The following is a 22,130-nucleotide window of genomic DNA, read 5'->3' on the forward strand; positions in this document are numbered from 1 at the left end:
GAGCTGGTTTTAGTGCTTCACTTGTAACTAAGAGAATACAAGAGAAATAACGTTTTGAGGTTTCTGAGGGCTAAAGTATAAATTCTGCCTGGGCCTCTTGCAATGCTTGTTCTTGTAGTGTGTCCTGTCTGAAGTCGGCCACTATGCCATGCGTGAGAAGGACATGGAAAGACCGTGTGTGGGTGCTCCAGGGGACAGTCCCATTCAGCTCCTCTCCAGTAGCCAGTACCAACTGCCAGCTATGTACACGAACAATCTTGGAAATCCAGTCCAGTTTCACCTTTCAGTAACTATAATGACAGCTGCCCTCTAACTGCAGGGAACCCTAAGCTACAACTACCCAGCTGAGCCCAACCAACCAACAGGATTGTGAAAGATAGTGATATGTTTTGAAGCCACTTGTTAGGCTTTAAGAGATAACCATGGGCTTCCCTGGTGGCGCAGTGGCTGGGAGTCTGCCTGCCAATGCGGGGGACACGGGTTCGAGCCCTGGTCTGGGAGGATCCCACATGCCGCGGAGCAACTGGGCCCGTGAGCCACAACTACTGAGCCTGCGCGTCTGGAGCCTGTGCCCCGCAACGGGAGGGGCCGCGATAGTGAAAAGGCCCGTGCACCGCGATGAAGAGCGGCCCCCGCACCGCGATGAAGAGTGGCCCCCACTTGCCGCAACTAGAGAAAGCCCACACACGAAAACTAAGAGACCCAACACAGTCATAAATAAATAAATAAATAAAATAAATAAAGTATTAAAAAAAAAAAAAAAAAGAGATAACCAGAACAATCATGTAGTGTCTTTTTAATTGTACATTATAGTCTGCATTTTTTTCTACAAATGTTCATGTCGTTGTAGTTGACAAGTTGTATCATAAATGAATGTGTTTTGCAAGGTGTGCAAACAGTACAGTGTACTGCATTTACTGCTTATTTTTAAACAATCCATATCATTCTTTTGTTAATCAGAAACTAATGTTTTAAAACATATTACATCCTAAAGAAGATGTGGTACAGATATACAATGGAATATTACTCAGCCATAAAAAGGGATGAAATTGTGCCATTTGTAGAGACGCGGATGGACCTAGAGGCTGTCATACAGAGTGAAGTGAGTCAGAAAGAGAAAAACAAATACTGTATGATATCGCTTATATGCGGAATCTAGAAAAATGGTAGAGATGAACTTATTTGCGAAGCAAAAATAGAGTCACAGATGTAGAGAACAAACTTATGGTTACCAAGGGGGGGGGGTAGGATGAATTGGGAGACTGGGACTGACATATATACACTACTATGTATAAAATAGGTAACTAATGAGAACCTACTGTATAGCACAGGGAACTCTACTCAGTCCTCTGTGGTGACCTAAATGGGAAGGAAATCTAAAAAAGAGGGGATATATGTATACACATAGCTGATTCACTTCACTATACAGCAAGACTAACACAACATTGTAAAGCAACTGTACTCCAATAAATATTAATTTAAAAAATAAAAAGCAAAAAGCACTATATGCATTAAAAATATTACATTCTAGCATGGTAGTGTGCTACTTATATACTATAGTCATTTTAGAAATTGGTTAAAGATTTGAGATGGATGAGCCATAAATATATCATAATTTCTCCCATTGAAATAGTAGGGAATGGGCTTCCAGTAATCATTTTCACACAGAGCTTCAGATTTTCAGAAATGAATTGCTGACATTAGTGGGGAGTGCCTAGATAAACTATTTCAGGCTATAACTGTTATTAAGACAAAGAATATTAAATTTGCCATTATTCAGTCTACAGATGTGGCTCTGTTTAAATACCATATTATTTCATCTATGTGAATAGTTGTGTGAATGACTTCCAGTAAGCTTGTAATGAAATTACATGCATTTTATTTGAGTTAAAAATTCTGGTACTATTAGATTTAAGCTGAGAAGCTATCTGAGTTATAAGAAAAATGTCTGTATCTAGTTTCTTTAGGTTTTTAATAAGAAGTGACAAGTCTGGGAAATATAATTTTAAATGATTATTTACCTCTTTCAAGCCCAGAGGTAAACTAAGGACATTATGGTAAAAAAATGCTACAAAGTCACTTTTAGTTGTTTTCTTGTCACTTCCTTTTGAGTACATGACTGTGAAGGAGAAAAAACAAAAAGCAAAAAGCTTGTACATTGTTTGGCTTTTAATGGGGCTGCATTGACCTAGGCTGCTCCTCTGTTTACAGTCATTCAAGATAAAAAGAGAAAGACAAATATGTGATTTACTTGTAGTGATATATAACACCCTGATCTAGAAAAACACAAAATAAAACCTTGGTATAGACCCTCCAGCATCAGGTGTAATGCAGATTTAGTGAACACTCTTGCTCTTCCCCTGAGCATTACTTCGACCTAAATATAAAAAAAAAAAAAACTTTCTTTATTCCATTCTCGAGTTCTGAAAAAAACATATGTCAGGCTTGGCTTGTAAAATCAGCAGACACCTCTCTATGCTTGGGCCAAAAACCCCTGAAACAGATCCAGAGAAAGCAATAGTTCTGATGGGAGATTACAATATGTTTGGACATTTCATATTTCACTGTGAATAAGAAGCATTCAACTTAACAACAACAACAAAAAAATGTGTACCTGTGTTTGAAAAAGTTCAAACACCTAAACAGAAGAACAGATGTCACGTGTATTTGGATGCAATGTAAACGAAGGAAAAATACTCCTAGTAAAGACATAATTTAATACTATCACTAAAAGGTAAACAGATGTCTACTTATCACATCAGAATTGAGACTTGATCATAAAGTAAAGTCACAAATCCTATGACGTATATTTAAATCAGCATGTGTGTAAAATATGGAGAAAAATTAAGCCACCTATAAGTTGAAAACCTTGGAAGTGTTCTGTCCTCAGACTGTATTATCACTGAACTTCGAAGAGTGTATTTTGGCAACATTATCGGATCGCTGTCCCAAGGGTTGAGTTAAAACAAGACTTGCACCATATGTAGACATACAAAATGTTGCTCGTTGGATACCGCCATAAACAATATGCTACAGGCCATCTCAACCCCTTGCTTCTTTTCTTTCTGGGGCTCCCAAGGGTAGGACAAGTATTTTTCATAAAATAGAATTTCTTCCTAAGTTGCAAGACACAGAGAAGAAATAAATAGAACTGTAACAGAAGCAGATACCAGATCCCGGATATCAGAAACTATGAAAATGCTGGTGTGCCTATAGCACTGAGGCAATATTTAACTGGGGGAAACCCTATAGGCAGCAGGGAAAGGCTCCTTAAGGCTACAACTATGTCTCAAGGAATTTCTTTGAGCAATATGCTTCTAGGTGAATTCCCACTTCATACTTCATTTGTTCCAGTTTTTGATAGGGACGATAGATAAACTCCAAAATTCTGAAATGACCACCTCATAAACTTCAAAGTACACTTGGAAGTATGTTCACAAAAAATATAAATTTAATTTAAAGTACAATTAGCTATTTGGACGTATCATCATTTAACAAAAAACATCTGGATTAGTTTACTTATTAGGACATCTGATGACTGAATTGCCAGAATTGATTAGCTGCTGTGTTACAGACATTCAGTGTGCTGTAAGGAGAAAATAAGGTCTGCTAGAAAGGAATTTACATGATCTGGGTCTTATTTACAGTTTCTAATATGTTCTTGAGCAGGAAACAGAGGAGACATTGAAAACAATCCTTTAACACTGCATATTATTCCCCTGAAACTAGTGTCTGACTACTAACTAACATGTTTTAAGTGAGATAAAGGGCACTAAAAAACTGCACTATATCACTGATTGTGAGATGGAATATTTCACACAGGCTAAGCTCTTAATTTGAGGTCAGCTTGTATTTGTGGTGGTATTTTCAAGATTCTGAACAAGAAACATTTAATGTTACTAGAAAGTGGTTTTTTTCCCCCATTCTTGTTGATAATTTTTCTTTTTGGAAGCATATATATCAAATATGAAAACACATGAATATTCTAGATAAGATTATAACATTTTTATGAGTTTCCAGATTCTGAGTATATTTCCTAGGATTCCTGGTATTCCTCTCCATCTTTCCACTTAAAAACTGCTTAGTTGATGTTTTGCTTATTTTAGACAGGTAAACATATTATTGAAAGGTTTGATATTTTAAATTAAATTTTAAAAACTCTTAGATTAATTTAGCCCCATTTGCAATAATTTTTCATTTTCAAAATAGAAAAACTAAAATCTAGGTTAGGATTTTGAGACTCACTGGCAAAATACATTATTTTTTTTTTTTCCTTTAATGGGACAGATGCACCAATGATGTATTGTCAGTTGAAGTTCACTTTTGAAGACTTTCAAACAGCTTGTATACACTTACATGTGGGAAGCTATAGCAACAGGGAAGTAGAATGTTACTGCAGCTCACTTGAGATTTAGCAAGAGCCTTTTATAATATTAAGTAACCTCCTGGAAATGTGATTCTATTCTACCTTCACTGAGTCTAAGATATACTAAAAAGATTCAAGTCCCTGGAGAACTGCATGCTGTCTTAAACAAAACTCACAATTGTTTTTTGAAACTTATTTCATCATTCTTGAAAGAGGAGGAAAAATTGCTTTTTCCTCCCATATTCCATCATTATATATATAATGGAATATGTAGTAGAGTAATAATACTCTTTGAAAAATATTAGGAAATGTAGTGTTAAAGTGCTATGTGCAATATAAATCTTTCCAGTTAAAATGAAAATTCAAAAGGAGTTGCTTGAATATGAATGTGTTTTGTGACAATTTATAACTCAGTTATTGATTCATATTTTTAAAGCAATGTATATAAAATTGTAACAGAATACTGCATTAAATTAAAAGCACTTGGCTTTGGAATCAGAAGAAAACATCAATTCAAGAAAGGAGAATGGAATAGATAATTGTAAGCTCAAGTTCTGAAAACTAGGTTCCTGAAGTAATAGAGGTCATGAAGGAAAAGTAGGGGACAGCAGGAAATGGAGAGAGGGAATGAAACCAACATTTGATGCTTACATTTATTTAGTTCCCTCCAGTTTCCATTGTATCTCCATGACTCTACCCTTTTGTGTGTGTGTGTGTGTGTGTGTTTTAAAAAAATTTGCTTTTTACATTTTGTGATTTGCTAACTTTCTCTAAACCTCTCTTCTTGCAGCCTTCTCATTACCTCCTTTTTGCCATGGAGCCATCATAATCTCAGGCTTCCTGTTCTATCTCTCCCAACACCCTAACAACTCTAGCTCTAACAACTTCTAGCTCTCCCTGACTTTTAGTTCCAACATCTCTTTGACCCTTATTTCAGCCATCACCTACTTGGTTCCTGCTTAGAACACACTAGCCTGGAACACTCCCCAATTCCTTGGCCCTTTGTCTAACTCTGCTTCCAAGGCTAAGTGGTGGCTCTGCTGCACCACTAAACCCATATCCTCGTTTTTATTTACAAAATATCTCTGGGTAGCATGAGCGTATGATTAATTGAACCACCTGGGGCCACCAACAGAAGAGGACACTGGCTGGAATGACAGGCATGAGCAGAGACTGTCCTGGTCACACCTACCTTTAGGGAACATATCCTGTTTAATACGTTTAGTGTTGTCACGTTAGTCCCTTGGGAATATCGTCTCAAGGTTTAAATAGGGTGTTTTCACACAGGGCACTTGGAACAGCAGCAGCAAGAGAAGCAGCAGCAGCTAACACTTACTAGAGGGAGGAGTATTTGTCACACACTGTGCTAAGCATTTGGCTTTGGTCTCACATATGCACATAATTGTATCAGTTGGTTTCAAGGGCAGGGTAGATAAAGCCAAGTGAAACTTCACTTTACATTTTATCTAATGGCAAATAAAATAAAATAACTGCTATATATAATCTGAGGGCTAAAATTTCTCAATTACTGGTTGAAATTGTTTTATATCTGTATATATACATATGTGTATATATGTATATATATATAGACATATATATATGTACCATTTGCCAAAGAAGTTCTGCCAATGTTTCATACAGCTACAAGAAAAGCTTCCTTATAATAAACCCAACTGTCTCATAATATAATTCAGTGCAGCCTTTTGGAGACATACAGTCAGTTCTTTTTATTCATGATAGTTATTTTCTATAAAGTCATTGCAAATACTGAATTAATGAATACTGAACCATTACTCCTAGGGGAAATACAGGCTTAGGTTCCTATGAACTTCTGGTTACAAAATTGTCATCACCTGAGCAACACATAATCTTGCTTTAGGTGTATTTCTGTTAAAGACACTCTATATAATATATATTGTTGAATCATTAACGTTGAATTCACAGCCAACAACACTATAACTCATGCCTGAACAGAGCTTATCTAACACATGTATTTTCTCCTTAAGGCACGTCACAACGTTTTTGGGCTTAGGAACACTAGCCAGCAATTCGACACTATGCTTGAGGGCTATTTTAAACAGCAAAATCAGCAAGAGAAAGCATAAATATGTGGAAAATGTGGCACTGAATGGACCCCAAGAAGGACACTTAGTTATGGTACAAGAGCTGAAATAAGTAGGCAAAGCGTCATCTTGTTCAAGCTGAGAAAGTGCACATCCGGAGGCTCACATTTTCACTGCTTTGTGCATGTCTGCAAATGACCAGGAAAGTACCACGACATTGACTTGGGAGTTACAAATAGACTTCAGTGAGTAGAAAAGACAGAACCCACAACTAATGAGGGATCTCAAATAATGAGGCTCAACTGTAATTTGAATTTTGTCATTCTCCCCTGCTTAAAAATCATGTGATTTTTTAAAAAGGGACTTTGCATTAGGAAGGAGAAAAAAGTGACTCAGGCCCTGGGTGTTGGGGGTGGGAGGTGGGGACAGGAATCCTACAATTGCTTCATAATTACATTTGCAACAATACAAGCTGTTTAACGTGGCCTGCAAGGCCCTGCCTCATGCCACCCTGTTTACTTTTTAAAGGTCCCTACTACGTCCAAGCACACTGATTTTCTACGTGTTAATGACTCCCTCCCAAATCTATCTTTCCATCCCTAGCCTCTTACTAAGCTCTGAGCCATAGTCTCATGTATTCAGCTCCATACTGGAAATCCTGGTTCAGATGCCTAAGGAGCAACTCAAACTTATAAGCAAATACAACTCATGACATTTCCTCCCAGTTCTGCTCCTCCCTGGGTCTTGTTTTTCACCATAAATGCCACCAGCATCCATGAGACACTCTGGCCACCTCAGCCATCTTTCTGGCCCTACATCATGCCAGTCTTAGTCTAACCTCTAAGACCTGGCGTTTGCTCTTTCCTCAGGCTGGAACTGTCCTATGATGTTTTCGAGGCTGTCTCCTTCACGTTCAGATCAAATGCCACATGCTCACTGACTCCTTCCATGACTGCATGCCCTCCAAATCATACTATCATATCAACTTGTTTTATTTTCTTCACAGCACTTCTCACTATCTGAAATCTTTGAGTCATTTATGTGCTTATAATTTTTTTTAAACTGCCCCATTCCATTGGAATATATTACCCTGGAGTAGTGACTTTTCCTCCTTTACCATCCATTTCCCTCAGTTAGAACAGACCCAGTACACAGTAGGTGTTCTGATATCTGTTGCTGCCTGGCCTTTTCTAGGGTATCACCTGCACACTTTTCTGCCCCAGAGCCATTGTGCTCACTGTTTCCTAGGTGTGGACTAGCCAACAATAAATCATTCTCCGGCTCTCATCTGAAATGTCAGTTTCTAAGTGAAACCTTCTGAACTCTAACCCTTACCAATGCTCAAGTAGTCTTCTTGCTCATCTCTGGGTATTTTCTCATGTGACACCCTATATGTATTCATATCACATTTTACTTGTTTAACACCTATTGCATCCACTAGCATAGGGGTCGATAAACTATGGCTCATGGACCAAATTTGGCCCACTGCCTGTTTTTGTAAAGAAATGTTTATGGAAAGACAGCCACACTTGCTTGTTTCAGTGTTATCTATGGCTGCTTTTGTGCTGCAACAGCAGAGTTGAGTAGTTGCAATGGGGACCATATAATATTATATTTAAAGCCTAAGATATTTAGTATCTAACTCCTGCCTTAGGCTATAGGCTCCTTGAAGTCAGTGATTCTCTTTTATTCACTACTACATACCAAATACCTAACATAGTACCATGCATAGTTGGTACTTAGCTGTTATTTCTTCAATGAATGTTGAATGATTTAATATTGGAAATGATGTGATTAAGAAAATTTTTCATATTCAGGAATCAGCAGTCTTTTGTGTGTGTGTGAGTGTAGTTGCTTTTTGTTTTCTAAATTGCTTGATCCTAATTCTTTAAGCTAGACTTGTTTCCCATTATTTCCATTTGTTACATTATATTAAAACAACACAAAGAAGTCTATCTAGTATATATCTAACTATTGCTGAAGTGCTAAATAGAAAAATTTTGTGTGAATATTTTTGGCCCCTAGATTTAATTCACAGAAAGTGCTAGAATGTGGTGAGTGTTTTCTCCTGTGTCCTGCTGGCATACAGGTATCATTCCCCACTCTTTTTGGCATGGAATTGCTATAGGGAGTATTTCCAATACTATTTCAAATCACCTTTCCTCTTGTTATTATAAAGATATCACCGTTGTGCATCCTTTTAGGTTGGGTCTCGGTCTTCTGTTGCACTACCTTGAATTTGACCATCTGAACTCTGTTCAGTTCATTTCTCACTGCTTTTCTAATTTGCTGAGTTCATTTTGAACACTGAATCTGTCTTCCATGAGCAGCCCTGTCTTTATTCTCTTCAGAAGATTGAACTCATCTACAAATTTGATGAGCCTATTCACTATTCCATTTTCCAGGTCATTGAAGAAACACTTAAGCAGCCCTGGAACCCAAGGTGACCCCTTTAAAACATCACTTGTTATGTCTCCCCAGGCTGACACTTACTCATCAGTCATCTTTCTCTGGGTATAGACAGCCATTCGACCTACTGACAATTGTTTGCACAAAGTAACAGAGCAGCAAAAAGAGTGTTTAGGAAAAGTATTTTGCCTTCTGCTTCACTAAAATAATGCGGAAAAGTGGATGACTCTGTTTAGAAGTTGAATCTCTTTTGTCTATGGAGAATCATATTTTTGCATAATCAGCTCTGCTGTGTGGCCTTTCATAAACACCATGATTAGATGGCTAGTTGGTCACTCTTGTTTTGTTGTAAACAGGCTCCATTTATATTCAAGCCTCCTTTGTATCTGTATTCTCTGTCCCCTGTATTTGAGTAATTACCAAGTCCTGTTCATCATACTACTACTTGGAATTTTCCTTTGCTCTGTTGTTATACTTAGAGCCTCAGGTCAAGCCATCACCACCTCTGGCTAACCTACTGGGAAAAAAAAAATTAACTTATGATAATCTTACCTCTAAACTCTTGCGATGCTCTCAGAGGGAAATATCTTGTCAAATATTATGTTATTTTATGATTCCCAGTCTAAGGAACCTTAAGTGGCTTCCAATTGCCACTCAAAATAAAATAAACTTCTTAATATGGCATTCAGAAACTTCTTGTTTGCTTTTACTCTGCAGTATTTAAAGCTCAATTCACGCTTAGCATCCTGATAAGCAAGCATGGTTACCAATGCAGCATCTCCATAATCACCAACATTATTTTATAATAACATTTGCTAGTAACTTAGAATATGCTTTTATTAGCAGTATTATTATTTTACAATTCTGTTCATCGTTACCAATGTAATAGTCACTATTCACTTCTTTACGTATTCTCATGAAGAACAATCTTGTTGGCACTTGCAACTTGTTATATACATTCTCTATAATATTATAATCATCTCTTGATGTTTACTACTGATGAATTGTACATTTGCCTATGATTTCTTAGTAACCTCTTCGGATCCTTTGCAATAACTAACTAAACCAAAAACAGAGCCTTGAACACAATGTATAATTATAAGTGTGCTTTACTGACTAAAAATAAAGAATATTACTATTAGCATGATTGATAATCATCAGCACTGAAAAGCAAAAAAGAGACACAAAGATATTACCTAATGTGCTTATAAAGTCAGAAAACCAATTAAAGGACAATTTAAAAATATATATACTAATAATTTAAGTGTAATTTAATTCTCTTTTATGAAAAGTGTTAATAATGTTTCAACTTATATTCACCACACTGCACATAGTAGATTTGCATATAGTAGATACTCAATAAAAAAATCTGTGGTGGAGAATTATTTGATTGACAGTGTAAGAGTACACAGAGGTATACGTTTCTAACTCTATTTTCCTATGTTACAAATGAATTTAGGGAGCTGAGAGAGGAGAGAGAACAAGGAAAATTTATAGAAATGCTGTGTACACAGCACCCATTAAACACTACCCTTTGGGGCTTCCCTGGTGGCGCAGTGGTTGAGAATCTGCCTGCCAATGCAGGGGATGCGGGTTCGAGCCCTGGTCTGGGAAGATCCCACATGCCGCGGAGCAACTGGGCCCGTGAGCCACAGTTACTGAGCCTGCGCGTCTGGAGCCTGTGCTCCGCAACAAGAGAGGCCGCGATAGTGAGAGGCCCGCGCACCGCGATGAAGAGTGGCCCCCGCATGCCGCAACTAGAGAAAGCCCTCACACAGAAACGAAGACCCAACACAGCCATAAATAAATTAAAAAAAAAAAAAAAAAAAAAAAAAAAAACACTACCCTTTGGCAGCGTAACGGTAGTTTTTGAGATTCATTAATAAGGGAAAGTAGAAGGATACGTAAAAGTATGCATAATGATTTCTAAATTTAAAGAACCACCTTGGAGGAAAAAGTTACTTTCATTTCCTAAGCAACAAAAGAGTACAAGATAAAATTTACATGGGCTTTGATGCTAAAATATTTAGCACATACTAAATATTCAATCAATGTTTAAAAGTGCTAAAGAGTGTAAGAACTTGAATTATCAAGACTTTCTGCAAAAGAAAATAGAGGAAAAAAAGCTCAGATTTATGGGTAATCTAAGGTATTGACAAACAATTCATTTTTTATAAACATGTTATTGCTAAGGTGAAGATGTGAGGAAACTTAGATGCATTTCCTACAAATTTATTAGCAAGAGTTTATGATTGGATCAAAATACATACTATAATAAAGATTTTGGTCTTATTGCTCTATGAAAATCTGGATTTACTAAATAGGTTGTACTGCCTTGTACTTTTCTGTCACATAAATATAACGACACATGTAACATGCCACTGTGAAATGTTAAAAGTATTGTAGAATGATTATTTGAACAATGAAAACCAGCTTTCACTCCTCTGATACTTCCTGCCTAAAAGATTTTTAGCATTTGCTTTAGTTTTTTTCAGATTCCTTCAGTCCTCTTTAAAAAGCAGTGTCTAAATAATCATCATCAAAATGTGCTGTAATGAATTTCCACAAATCACGTGACAAGTTTTATACCTTGATGACAGAAAAACAGTTTCTTTATATAAGCTTAGGGAAATATTCTTGAAGCATGGAAATACAGTTATCAATCTTTTTCTATATGTATAAGGTAGGAGGTAGAGCTTTAGCAATCATTCTTGGTTGTCAATCCTCTCAGGTCCAGCTGTATTTTGTATAATTACTAAAATTAGCCAAGATTAAGAGGCAAGGTGACATGTTTCTAATGATTTGGAGTGTTATTATCTGTCTATCACTTTCCAACTGTATGACTTTTATATCTTGTAGCCTCAGTTTCCTCATTTATAAGATTAGGTAAGAATAGTAACACTTCTTACTATGAGTTGTTATGAGGAATAAATGAGTTATGAGTTGTTATGAGGAATAAATGAGTTAATTCCTATAGAGTAGTCTATTTGTTTCCAAGGGCTGCTGTAACAAGTTACAATAATCTTCGTGGCTAAAAACAACAGAAATTTTTTCACAGTTTTGAGAAATTGTGTATTTCCTCACAAGTCTGGAGGCCAGAGGTCCGAAATTAAGGTGTTGTCAGTATTTGTTCCAGAGGCTCGGAGGGAGAATCTGGTCCATACTTTTCTCCTAGGTTCTGGTGGTTCCCAGCTATCTTTGACATTCTCTGGCATGTAAAAACGTCATTAATCTTTGCCTCTTTCTTTACATGGCATTCTCCTCTGTGTCTCTCTGTATCCTTTCTTCTTATAAGGGCATCAGGCATTGGATTTAAGACCTACCCTAGATTCAGGATAATCTCATTTCAAGATTCTTATAATTATATTGCTAAGGCTTTATGCCCAAATAAGTTTACATTGTGAGGTTCCTGGTGAACATGAATTTTGGGGGAAACCTATCCAACCCATTACAAGTGCTAAAAAAGCTGACACAAAGTAAGTACTCAGTTACAAGACTCAAAAACTGGAAAAATTTAAATAAATACTAATATGAAAATGAATATACAAATTATATGAGTCACATGTGAAACTTTATAACAGTGATTAAATAATGAACTCAATTTATTCATATCAATATCAATAAATCTGGAAAGTGCAATACTGAGTATTAACAAGTAAACTTCAAAACCCAGTGTATATAATTAATAAATTAATACTATTGCATTTTAAGGCTACAAATACCAAATTCATGATAAGTATTGATTTTGGTAAGAGAAGAGGAGTATAGGACTGAGAAGAAGAGAGAATATCAGGGTCTTCAACAACTTCTGTAATAATTACTCTTAAAAACATATTTTTCCATTTAATTTATAATAACATCAAAAGAAAATATTTAGTAATAAACTTAAGCAAGAAGGCAAAAAATTTGGATGCTGAAAACTACAAAACATTGCTGAAAGAATTTAGACACTGATAAATGGAAACCCATTTTAAGTTCATGGATTGGAAAACTTAATACTGTTAATATGTCAATACCGCCCAAAGCAATTGACAGATCGTATGCAATCTGTATCAAAATTCCAATGATTTTTTTGCAGCAATAGAAAAATCAATCCTAAAATTCATATGGAATTTCAAGGGGCTTTAGATAACCAAAATAATCCTGTAAAAGAACAAAGTTGGTGGTCTCACATTTTCTACTTTTACAAAGCTACAGTAGTCAGAACAGCGTATACTGGTTTAAAAACAGACGTAGACCAACAGTGAACCCAGAAATAAACCCTCACATATATCATCAAATTATTTTCAACAAGGGTGTCAAGATCATTCAGTGGGGAAGTAGAGTCTTTTCAACAAATGGTGTTGGGAAAACTAAATATCTACATGTATAGAAAACAAGTTGAACCCTTATCCAAAACCATATTCAAAAATTAAACCCCAATGGATCAAAAACCCAAATGTAAGGGCTAAATCTATAAAACTCCTAGAAGACACCATAGGAGAAAAGCTGTATGACATTGGATTTGGCATTTCCTTGGATATGGCACTAAACACCCAGGTAACAAGAGAAAAAGGTAGATAAATTGGATTACATCAAAATTTGAAATTTTGTGCATCAAAGGACACAATTATCAGAGTGCAAAACAACCCATAGGATAAAAGAAAATATCAGCAAATCATATAATATAACCTTTCAGCTCTCTGAGTTGCAAAATACTTGAGTGAAGTGTATTAATAAAATATCTTGTTAGATATTGTATTCCTTAAAAACAAACACCAGGTTGTGTAATACAAGTTTCTGAAATTGATTTTTTTATAGAATTGATTGATACAGTCAAATAAATGTCATATAGGTGATATTGGACAGAATCCTAAAATTTTTAAAATTTAATCGAATCAATATTTAGTTTAATTTTGATATGCATATATGTATATACACAGGTGGATACATATATATGTGTCTATATGTATATATCTATATATTAAAGCATATCTAATTGTTAAAATGTCTAGTTATATAATTTGTGTAGAGTATTATTAAAAGGATACAGTTCTAAATTGAGTTTGGAAATTCCTTGACTTGATTGATCTAGTTTCGTTAATTAGATATTCTTAATTTGCTTTAGTACTTGCTCGCTACATAGATCAGCATCACTTCTTTTTCAGCAACTTCATAGATATAACATCCTAATTCTAATTCACTGTTCATTCAGTCATTTTTAAAGTCTTAAAGTGGTTCTTCCCTGAATATTTCTGCTTCTTCAAAATACCATTCCTTAATTCAGTTGGTAAGGAAGAGATTTTAGTTTCCCATTCAAAGTATTCACCTGCTGTTCTCAGTAATAGACTCCTGATATATATTCCAGGTAGTTGAAATGACTACAGAAACCTTTCCTCACAGCTGTGAAGCCACTATATAAGCAAAGTTTGCAGGGTGGGCCCTTCTGGATTTACCCTTTAAAAGGGGCCAAACATACCTTTAAAAGGTATGGCTCCTTTTTTTACCCTTCCTACCTTCCTTCAGGTCACCACCAAAAACAATGACCAGAATTCCAGCAGCTATTTTCTGACCTTGAAAATGAAATCTAGTAGCCAAGAATGAGAGAGCAAAAAGAAAGATGCTGGGTAGTCAAATTGTTTGGAAAATGATGCCATATAACTTGGAATGCTATTTCTGGATTTCTCTTATTTTTGGCAAAGAAGAAATATTGAATAAATATTGATTTTGTTTAACCCACTGTTATTTGCAGGGTTAATTTTCACTCAATCTCTTCCTTCATCTCTAATTAGTTACAAAGTTTTGTTGCTTCTAGCTTTGAAATTTCTTTTGAATTCTAGTGGGGTTTTTTTTAATACTATTATCACTAAGCAAGTCTATTTGCTAGTCCTAAAAAATTAAAGTCAGTAGGTTTTCTATGTTTCTGAGAAATACTTTGAGAAATACTAAGATATACAAACATTTGAAAAATATTTGTGATACCTGTAGTAGAATCCATTCATGATGTTAGAAATTGAGGATGAAGACAAGGGAATTGATTAACCATGTTAATTTTATATTCATTCCATTGCATTAAGCTCCAGTTAGTGATCTCATCATACTTAACATTTACACACAGGGCTTGGAAATCCATTTTTTTTGGATGAGCTTTGGGGAAGTTAAGTTACTATTAAATAATGGAATAGGGATTTAAGTCAAAGAGTTTTTTTTTAAATTTCAGCACTTTCCACTGAACCACAAGCACATGGCATGAACATAGGGGTAGAAATGGGAATGGAATGTAAGGAGGACTAGAGTATGTCAGTCTGCAGGGATAGTCCTACTCAGAGAGAAAAGTGATGATCGAATGAGAAATGTAGGTCAGTGCCTGAGTTATTGCAGCAGACTCAAAGGCTGTCTTGCCTTTTTCTAATCCCTTCCAATTAATCTTTCCAAAACATATTTATCATGCCAGGCGCTTACCAGAAAACTTCCAACAATGTTTCTTTGCTCTGCACAGTCTTGCCCCTCATGGACATTCTCCTTGATTCCCCACTTCAAACCCTCTATTTAGAGACTGTTTTTGTCATCATTTCTGAACTGTGCAATGTCCTTGCCTACTTCAGCATTCACGCAACCCACACTGATCTCTCATTTTTCTGACCTTTTATTAAATTTATTGTCTGTATCGTTCTTTCTGATCATAATATCTCATTTAATTTATTGTGTGTGTATATTTTCATCCCAAATAGTTTGTAAAGTGTCTTGGGGTCAGATACTAGGTCTTGCTTTGCTTCTTTATAAAGTCTACATCAGTGATAGCTTATAAGAAATATCTATTATTTGTTTAGCTGAAATAAAAATTGTCTGACAAATCTTGAAGAATGGTAAAACTTATCATTTTTTATTCTAGACTTTTTAGCATTTGGATTAACCGATTCACAAATATTCTCCAATTAACTTGCATATTTTCTAGTATTAGCCTAAGTAAAATTATAGGGTTGGTAGAACTACTTTTTTATATCTCTTTCCTTTAATCTAAATTTCCCTCTGCCCCTCTGTTCACTACTTCCAATCTTTACCTAATTTTCCCCTTACCCAGCTGTATATTTTTTCCAGAAAAACTTTCCTTGGTTTCACCTCCTTAGGGGGATTTATTGTATAGACCTTCAGCCAATCTGATGATTCCTGTACCATTTTTGACACCCCAGACTATTTATATTCCCCAAGAAAACTCTTCTGTCCTTTGAAGGAGGTACTATACCAGCCTGACAATAACAACTAGCGAATGTCCTCAATTAAACCAAAAGAAAGAGAACAAATTAAGAAAATACTCTGGAGAGTAACTTTTACCCTCCCCCTAGATCACCAGCATTTTTACTACGGTAGAATTTTTGGTGGGACTGTTCTTGACCTTGGTCAGAAGCATATTTTAAGGAAGATATTTTAAGATCTAAGAGGAAGAAGATGACTAGTGTTGGAAATATTTTGTGTCATAGAATTCTACAAATCACGCCTCACCTCATAAAAAGAGTTGCCCCCAATTATTTGTTGAATTCTTGATTATTCACACCCAATTGACAAACGACCATATACTTTTTCAAATCTGCTCATAGAAATATTTCCTCTGCTCTAACTCTATGCATCCTATCCTACTGATATTTTATTCTATACCATTATAATAATGGTATGAAGTTAATAGAATACTAATGGTTTGAGACATATACTTCTTTTCCTGCCTAATACATGATATATTTTAGAATTGATGAATTAACAAAAACCAAAAAAAAAAAAAAACAACCCACCTTTCTCATCTTCTAGAGCTGATGAATCAACAAAACCATAAAACTTTCTGTACCATCTTTGCCTTACATATAATTGCACCCACCTAAACCATCCTGGGGAAAAAAACAGTTCTGTGTAGAAGAGACAGTGGATCCTGTGCTTTAATGAGCTCCATGTGTTTTATCTTCTTAGGTTAACAAGGCCCAATATTGAAATCATGGGGTAGAAAAGTAGAAGGATATGAAATATTTTTGAAGACATTCATATAAAGTGTATTTACATTTAAGAGTTGAAGCAGTGTTTTCAGAAATTCCTACTAGCTGCTAGGAATCAGCACAAGGGTTTTTTAAATTACCTTAAACTCAGAAATAAGCATTTTGGAGCTCAAATTATTTACCATTTGGGCTTTAAAATCTTGATCCAGGTGAGACACATGTTTAAAAAAGGAATCGAATCTTGAACAAGATAATTAAAAATGCCGTGAATTGGTTTCAACGACAATTCAATTCAAATATTTTAAATAGTTGAATATATCAAACAGAAAAATTTATACCTAGTTTTTAACAAAATATTTTGATATTGAATTGGAAATGGCAGATCACATTTGGAATTTATTGAACGAATCTTAATAGCAACTTCACAGATACCACAACCATAGTCACTATCAGAGAGGTAACTGAAGTGAAGATTGTGTGTAGATGGGACGGTGATAAACCCAATGGAAAAAAAGAAAAAAAAAAAGAAACAAAAAACAGCAAGCATTGGTTCATTTGTTCATAAATTAGATAACATTTGGTATTGATATAAAGGACTGTCTAGAGAATAGGCTTATGTGATGGGTTGTGGAAAAAAAAAAACCTAGAAATAAATCAAAGTAAAGTACGTATGCTTTTCCAAATCATACTCAAACTTTGGTGTATAAGTTAGACTGGAAACTCCCCAGGACACTGTTTCCTGGGACATTTCCAGTATGTCCCATTTTTAGCCAAATAGAAAAAAATCATTGTGAAAATATTCATGACATTTTATATGAAACCATGAAAATGTAGAAGTTTTGTTTGTTTTTCCAATGAAAAATTTTGAAATCTGAAAATCCTAACCTTTGGCTGAAGCTCATGAAAGAGATTTCAGGTCATCACAGATTAATTTACTGAAATCCAGTTAAAGAAAATTAAGATTAATTGCTCTCCTATACACTATTTCTACAGGTAATTCTGTACTTTACCAGTAGTGTATTTTCTGTTACTTGAATATCCATGTATGCTTGTAATGTCTTTAAGATGTCCAAACCCTCTTACATATATACACATACTCACACACAAACACACACTCTAAAATAACCAGATATTGTTTAAAAGGCCCTCTCCTCATATTGCAGCAATACACAAACAGTAGTTGTGAAGCATTTAGGCCTCTTCAAGTTGCACTGGCCCCTTGGGTTACATTTAAATCACAGCCTGTTTTTTCTCCAGTATTATTATCTCAACTCTTTGTTTCTATCATTTTCTTGGTACTCTCTCCCCATTTTTACCACACCTTATAATTCTCCATCATCTTTTAATACTTCCCTCAAATTTATTCTTGCATTTTGAAGCATATTTATTCTTATTCTCTTGTTTTGGATGGAATGATAGAGAATTAAAAATTTATTTATTTATTGAAATTCTTAATTTTCAATCCTTTTCCTTCTTCCACTGATTTGCTGTAAACCAATTTGAGATACTAAGAAACATTTGCTCAAGTGATTTTAATTATTTAAAAATGCCAGTAAAGTATTTGTAGACTATATGTTCTTAGGCAATTCTTAACTTCATTGATCCTTAAAACCATTAGCAGAACTTCTATCAGTGGGCTGGGTGATATTTCTATTATTCGTTTGGACACACAAAGCTAGAGTATTTAATTCTAAATTATAACTACCCAGAGAAATAAGAGTTTATATTCAATTTTCCTGTAAAAGAAATCAATAATAATCGTTTTATTTTGTGCAGGATAAAAATTATTCTGCATAGAGACTGTCCAACATGGTGAAAAGTGAGGATTCTAGAGTCCGATCCAATGGAATCCTGCTTCCAAATCATAACAAATGTGTGACCTTGGAGAGAGTAACCTCTCCAACTCTTCTCCTCATCTGTTAAAAAATTAAAAAACAGGTGTCCTTGTAGGACAGAAGAGATGATGCATGGAGAGCTCTTTGCATGGTTTCTGGCCTGTAGCAATTGTTCAATTATCACCATCATCCTTATTATTAATAATAGTTAGGCACAAGATGATATAGGAAAGTAGCTCTCAACAGTATAGGAAAATAGGTCAAACTGTTCTGATCTGTGAAAGTTAATTATATTTATTTTAGTTACTTATACATTTTTGATCCTCAAAGAGAGGTAACATAGAAAGCCCTAAAGTTTCGGGACTTCCCTGGTGGCGCAGTGGTTAAGAACCCACCTGCCTACATGGGACTGAGTGAACTGATGAAGATGATTATAATTTTTGTGTCTTTCTGTTTGAATAAAAAAAAAAAATCCCACAAGGACTCAGAGGCAAAAAATATACAAATCAATTTTCACTGCAAAGTAAAGGAGCTGTTACAGTGGAGGATTACTGGACTGAATGTCAATATTATGACATAGTATGAGTGTGTTTCGTGTTTGGTAATTGCAATCACTGTTGCTTTTGTTGTGGTCATCCATTTACAATGCTTGGTGTCAGTTTATTTATCTCTTGTAAAAATAAAATACAGTGTGTGTGAAAAAAAAAAAAAAGAACCCACCTGCCAATGCAGGGGACACGGGTTCGAGCCCTGGTCCAGGAAGATCCCACATGCCATGGAGCAACAAAGCCTGTGTGCCACAACTGCTGAGCCTGCACTCTAGAGCCTGCAAGCCACAACTCCTGAGCCCACGTGCCGCAACTACTGAAGCCTGTGCACCTAGAGACCATGCTCCGCAACAAGAGAAGCCACCGCAAGGAGAAGCCCACACACCGCAACGAAGAGTAGCCCCGGCTCGCTGCAACTAGAGAAAGCCTGCGCACAGCAACGAAGACCCAGTGCAGCCAAGAAAACCAATAATAAGTTAATTAATTAATTAAATAAAAAAGAAAGTCCTAAAGTTTCCATGGGTTAAGTTGCCTGAGATAATATGTGGTATGCATCACACCTGCAAGAGGACATTTTCCTAACAATTGGCTTCAGTCACATCTTTAAAAAATGCCCACTTGCAGAATGTCAATCTGTCTGAGAGTGTAAATCTCCTTAAAGCAATTTAATTCAGATTAAAAAGATAACCATGGCTTATATAGCAGAATGAGGGATCTGTTTCAAATCCATTACCTTAACACTATCAATAACCCATTACAACCCATGATTGAGTAGTTTTAATTAAGTTCAGTTAGGGTGTGGGGGGAAGGGTGCTTCATTTAATCCTTCATTAATAGTTAAAGGGAATATTATAAATATCTCTATAACTTTCATTGCTTGAACATCTTTCTTTTTTATTGGATTTATTGTTTACCATGCTGTGGAGCAATGCCATTTGGGGAACTCCGATTCCCAGGAGCTTTAATGCTACCCCACTTCCAGCACTATAAAATAGAGGCCTGCTGTTTTAATCACGCCTCTCTCTCTCTCAATGTTGTTTGCGCCCTGGTACAACCCATCTGCCTTGAATCTAGTGCTCCGCTGGGGCTGCACACATCTGCCAGCCAGACTACCTTCGTACACAATTACTCAATCCACCATAAGGTTCTTTAATAGGAAACAAGTGTGACAACGGCAAGCCTCTTTTTTTTTTTTTTTTTTTTTCTCCTCCTCTTAAACCACAGAGTCAAATAGCTCTAATAGAGATGAAGCTTGATAGATCCGCCCAGGTGTAGGTGAAATGGTAGAGCCTCAGGGGTAATAGATGTTGTGCTCTCTCAGGCTGAAGTTTAGCACTTTGTCCTGACCGGCTCTTCAGCAGCAGTGCGATGGGCTGCTCCTTGTACAGCTACAAAGTCAACATGCTTCTTGCCGCTCACATTTATGCCTAATCTGGAGGGCGACCTGGAGCTAGGTAAGAACAGCAGAACCACCCTTTTACTTCAACGTGTGGACAAAGGACAGCAAATGCCGTAAGTGGAAAATTTATCTTTCCTTCTTTTTCTTGGGAATTAATTAAGGATGTTTCCTCTCAGGGAATCCTCTAAAGCCTGTGCAAAAATTGAACTAGCAAAAAACCTGTGTTGATAACCCTGTGGATTTCCTCTGGTTTCGTTTTTCACCAGTGCCTTGGCACTGTCACTGAAGCTTAGACTCCGCGAGTAACTTGCTCACTCAGAAGGTCTCGGAACTAAAATGTGGTGCTAATAATATTGCTAATTCAATCCTGTAGCCTAGCATATTACCAGCTCTTTCTGGATGAAATGTCCTTTATTGCTGTCAAAAATGATGATGGCAAGTGTTTTGTCACAGTTCTGAGAATAGAAAAAAAATTCTTTAGGAAGCACATACTCTTCCTGAAAATGGATTTCAACTTTTACACGTAACTGTATTGTTACATCACTAATCATACATTAATGGGGGAAAAGTGCTTATAATTTTTGCTTAAATCCGTTCTATAGCCCAGTCCCTTACCAAAGAAGTGATCTTAAAAACTCTAAAAACAGTATTAGGTTGGAGTAGCCATGACAATGATAATGAATTTTTAAAACAAACAAAACAAAACAAAAGGTCATTTGTCTAATAGCATAAGAAAAGATATTAAAACCAGATGTAGGAAATCTCAGTTTTGACTTGTTGGTCTTTCATGCTTGGTTTCAAGCAGCCTTCACATTGCGCTTACTTTGCATTTACAACTTTAGATTCACCATTAAACTATGTTTGAACTTGAAGTTCATATTTGATCTAAGTACAGCCCTGTTCCTTGAGCCCCCTACTCTGATTTTTACTTGGCTATGGGGAGTCTTTTTACTGCTACGCCATATATCCTGAATTCTGTTAACAAGCTAACTGTGGTGGACGTTTTCAGGTGGAATGTCAGCCAATGTGAAAGAATGTGTTTGCTGTTCGAATGTATGATGTTCCACGTAGGAAATAAGCACATAGGACATATGCCCTGACAAAGATTCCAGTTATGATTCCCAAATTCAGTCCTTCAAATATTGCACAAAGATGATCATGTTAAAAGAGAATGCAATAAAAACTGTCAGCACATCGTATCTGTTTGTAGCCTTTTGAGGTTTTATCTTTTTTCCTTAATTTAGGCAATTTTTATTTGAAAAATTAGTCTGGAATGCATTGTCATCCCAAAAGACAATTCACATATATAGGCTACATAGGTGAAATTAGATAAAATACTGTTGCACTGTTTAAATAATTCCCCACTGGCTGATGTTTTGGTTTTGTTTTCTAGCTATTATAGATGGACACATTGAAATTGATGGTTTAAAAGCCATGACGGTAGAATCCTGATGACTCCTTTGTGTATATTCAGAAATGATTTAGCTTGGATAAAGTTGCTGCTATGAGAGGTTTAATTAATTACCATTAGTTCAGTATATTTCTTTAAGAA

General features: G+C 35.8%; 1 protein-coding gene across 2 annotated transcripts in view; it reads left to right on the forward strand.

Moving 5' to 3' along the window:
* The first annotated feature begins 20,639 nt into the window (after window positions 1–20,639).
* Window positions 20,640–22,130, forward strand: part of SEMA3A (semaphorin 3A) — a 495,018-nt gene continuing 493,527 nt past the window's right edge. Inside the window, exon 1 of one of the 2 annotated variants that reach the window (XM_057550500.1) lies at window positions 20,640–20,691. The gene's annotated coding sequence lies outside the window, so the exon portion shown is untranslated. The remainder of the gene's footprint in view (window positions 20,692–22,130) is intronic. The other variant, XM_007170273.2, reaches the window with a different exon arrangement.

This window comes from Balaenoptera acutorostrata, chromosome 7 (genome assembly GCF_949987535.1).
Source record: "Balaenoptera acutorostrata chromosome 7, mBalAcu1.1, whole genome shotgun sequence".
NCBI lineage: Eukaryota > Metazoa > Chordata > Mammalia > Artiodactyla > Balaenopteridae > Balaenoptera > Balaenoptera acutorostrata.